Genomic DNA, 4,623 nt, shown 5'->3' on the forward strand with positions numbered 1-4,623 from the left:
CCTCTCCTTCTTGAGGTGTGGGAGGGCATTCTTTGCCAGGGACCCTCCAATGGATGGTATTTTTGCTGCCTAAGGCGCCGATCAGGACTAAATTGTTTCAGTTGAGTCTCTGTGACGCGAGAAGGAACCCAGTTGCACTCATATACTTGCTTGGCCATGATGAAATCTACAAGATAGGTGATTCCGGTTCAAGAATGCATTGATTAAAGTACACTGGTATGTACAATGTTAAACCGGAGACAACTCTATCTAAACCAGAATTTTATGAAGCAACAACATCTGGCGGTTCAACAAGGGGACTAATGGTATATACCGGTTTGGCAATTTTTCTACAAAGTTAAACCGCCTGGTCTAAACATTGAAACAGTCGAGATTACAGATGAGTAAGTATGCAAAAACAGGTTTCACAAGATTATACTGCAACGTTGGATCTGGAACATGTTCACAAAAGAGATAAAAATTCAAGGCCCAAAAGGAGCAGTGCCGAATCAATGAGCCATCGCTATGGATAAGATCTATGGTCTTAATATGCGAAAGTGAAAACAGAGAGTAAAAACTACTGCTACACAAAAGCAAAGATTAACAGACTCATCTAAAGATCTAGCATATGAACAAGGAGCAGGCGATGAACACTAGAGAGCATGGAAACCCTAGAACAGATCTATAATAAAAAAGATAGAAGGCTTACCGGAGCTGAGGAAGACGCGGAAGGTCACCGCGGTGCTCTGGTACGCCCAGGGTGATGCAGCGGCCAAGGTTGGTGGAGTAGTGAACGGCTGCGGTGGAGCTCCGAAGCTGGGCGACGCGAGGAAGACGAAGCAGAAGGGCACGAAGGGAAAAAAAGAAATGACCCTTTGGTCCTATTTATAAAGAAAGGGACATGTGTCAAGCGCGAGAATCAAGGGGCCGCGAATTTGGAAACGGAGTTGTCGCCTCTATTGTCGCAGATCTATTAAACAAGAAGGTATCATGGATAGTTTCTTTATGACAAATGACATCACTCCGGTTTACAGCAATCAGAGAAGATGACATCACGGCAGTTCACCAAACTACAAAAAGATGTTGAAGATGAAGTTTTTGCTAAAGGATTGACATGAACCTGTTCAAATCAATCTGGGGCCTAATGTTGGGGATATTACTACTGGGCGTAAACCGGCCTATCTGGGCCGAGTTAACTTCATCAGTAGTTAGGTATGTTAAAGCCAATGAAGGTAGATGAGGGCTTAAAGCCCATGATCGGTTTAAGGCCTGTAGCCGTAAACCGGCGTCGGTATGTAAACTTGTGCTGTAAGTTAGGAATAAGTAGAGACCAAAGCGAACACGTATATGAGCCGGTGTTGGGACTCTGTAAACTGACGGGCGTCACCCATGTATATAAGGGGATGACCCGGCGGCGGTTCAAGGACAACACACAACAACTCGAGACTTAGGCGAAGCTTGTTTGCTCCCTAGTCATCGAAACCCCATCAATTCCATCACAACTAGACGTAGGCTTTTACCTTCATAGAAGGGGCCGAACTAGTATAAACTCTCTTGCGTCCCTGTGTCTGCTTTAACCCCTTCAAGCTAACCCGTTGCGATGGCTCCACGACTAAGTCCTTTCACGAGGACATCTGCCGTGACAAAACCACGACACCCACCAAACTTCTTCAGGTATTTGAACGTACACCTTGGTTTTGTATCCGCATCTGCAAAATATTACCAACAAGAAGAAATCCAAATCATGAAAAGAACAATTTTGTTGATTGGGTGATGCAACACTCTTGGAGGATCTGATTAAACGTACTTGATGCTGACATGAGAAAGGCGAGTGTTAGGAGTAGCGTCAAAGCTGCAATCTTCATCCTAACTTGTATGTGGCGTTGGTAGGAAAGTGACTGCTTGTATGTGACTGCTTGCGAGGAAAAACACCGAGCCTAGCATACTTAAGGCCTGAAACCCAGCAACCAATTATGGTACACCCATAAAAGAAGAATGGCGCAGCAAAGCGCGCGACAACTTCTAGTACAATGTATGGCTTACCCAAGGGGCGATTGGACAAGTTGCTATGGCATGCAGCGGCAAAGCAACAAGAAAGTTGCTCCTCGCTCTCACCCAATTTCCTACTCCAAGAAACGAGGCACAATCTTTCAAGAACGACCCAAGTCTCCTAGTTGAAGGAACAGAGAAACATCAATAACGTGATGAAGGCAAAATATAGCAGAAGGAACATATATTATCTTTTCCAGTACACAGAAACATCAATAAAGTGATGGATCTCCACGAGCAGAGCTCGGCGAGACAGAACTTCCCTGACTCGAACGACGAGGGGCTGCACCACCACCGAGAAAGTTTGACATCAGAAAAAATGAGGTGTCATAACCGCTGGAAAGGGTGCTCATTTTCAAGGAAGGCGATGATGAAGGCAGCATGATGTGGATGTGCGAACTGGTGGACAAGGAGACGTAAACAAATTGTCATGCTTGCGGATTTTTTTTTGTCATCATACAGAAACTTGTGTCAATGCTACAGACTAACACCAGGTGAAGACATGTCGTCAAAAGTCCACGACCCAATGTGTGATGACGCAGTTACGCGAGTAGAAGATGAAGATGCGGCATCAGAAGACCACGACATGAGGCAGATTAGTATAATCGCATCTGAAAATCATGGCATGCGGCGAGCTGAGTCGCTCGAGGAAGATGAGCGCAACACAAATGCAACGCGTGCCAGTCAAGCAAGGAGTGCTGACGTGGCGCGTTATGTTGTTGTCGTGGCCTACTCACTGAACCACGGCGATCACCGGAGACAAGGAAGAAACAAGAGAGAGAGAGGACACGAGATTTCCCTGCGCACAAACGCCTCCGGCCGCACGAACAGCCCCTTATATTTCTGGCAAGGTTGAACTCTGCCACACATACACCACCCCACGGCGAGTACACATACACTCCGAGAGGCTACATCTCTCTCTGGCTTGGCACATACCGCGGCAACCAACCAGTACACAGGAGGGAGATTTATACCCGGAGCACACACACGCACCTAGCACACGCACGCTCACCAAACCGGGCACTAAGCCACTAGAACGCCACACGGGGCCTTACCCTCAAAAAACGCCACACTGGGCCACTAACCCACGGACTGACTAACTAACTATGCATAAACACGTACATGCGGTAACAAACTGCTGCTAACTACATGCATGGCTCCAGGACTTGCGCAGACGCCTCAACGGCCGCAAGATCGGACTGTTCCGCAACTCCGCCGGCGAGTCCGATCTGAGGTTGCGGAGCGAGTGCGAGCGTCGTAGACGAAGTAGTCGAACACGCGAAAGTAAATGACACAGAGAGATATGAAGGAGACCAGCTTTATTAATCAATGATCAAAGATTACAATGATAGCTCCTCGTTGCTTTATATAGGGACTCCAGGGGGATAAGTACCCACTTAACGTAAAGTGGGGGAAACCGGAGGGGCTACCCCGTGCAATACACACAAGGCTGCCGCCACCCCTCGGTGGCCCCGGTTTCGCAACACTCCCCCTTGGGTAATTATCTGTATATCCATGCCTCAAAACTCCGAAAAAACCCAGTGGGAAAAAATATGGAGAAAGAGCACATAGTATACGTTGTTGTATTGCACGAATTGCCTCGTCAAAAACCTCGTGTGAGAAACATCAGAAAAACTCACTCAAGGGAAAAAGAGTACAGTCCACTCAACCATCAAATTGAGTACTTGATCATCAGGATTGAGATTTTAGCGACGAGTTTGTGAAGTTTCTCCCCTTGAACATTGCATCTCTCTAAGTCTCATCATACCGATTCCACGCACACACCTCTCTAAGGTTGATGCCGGTAATGATTTAGTGAACATATCAGCAAGATTGTCACATGACTTAGTATGCAAAACTCTCACCTCGTTCAACTGTTGCAGCTCATGTGCATAGAAGAACTTGGGACTAATATGCTTTGTAAGATTACTCTTCACATAACCCATCTAGACTTGTGCAACACAAGCAGCATTATCTTCATAGATAATGGTAGGGGTTTGTACGGTGTTCAGCCCACATGTCTGCTGAATGTGGCCGATCATCCGCCGAAGCGATACACACTCTTTTGATGCTTCGAATAGTGCCATGATTTCCGAGTGGTTCGTGGAAGTCGACACAAGTGTTTTCTTGGACGATTACCAGGAAAACGCAGTTCCACCACAAAGGAAAACATATCCCGTCTGCGATTTGCAATCATGCGAGTCCGATAGGTACCCAGCATCGGCATAGCCTATAATAGATAGGTCTTGATTTCTTTTATAAAACAGGCTAAGATCTTTGGTCCCTTGCAGGTAACGGAAGACGTCCTTGACACCTTTCCAATGCCTCTTGGTAGGTTCAGAACTGTACCTCGCAAGCAAACTGACGGCGAACGCAATGTCTGGACGTGTACAGTTTGCGAGATACATGAGTGCTCCAACTGCACTTAGGTAAGGAACCTCTGGTCTCAGAGTTTCCTCCCCCTCTTCCTTTGGCCTGAACGGGTCCTTGTCTGGCTGTAAAGATCTTCCGACCATCGGGGTCTTAGAAGGATATGCCTTATCAAATCCAAATCTCTCCAACACCTTCTGGGTGTAGGCCGACTGGTGCACTAGA

Source organism: Triticum aestivum, chromosome 3A (genome assembly GCF_018294505.1).
Source record: "Triticum aestivum cultivar Chinese Spring chromosome 3A, IWGSC CS RefSeq v2.1, whole genome shotgun sequence".
Classification (NCBI taxonomy): Eukaryota; Viridiplantae; Streptophyta; class Magnoliopsida; order Poales; family Poaceae; genus Triticum; species Triticum aestivum.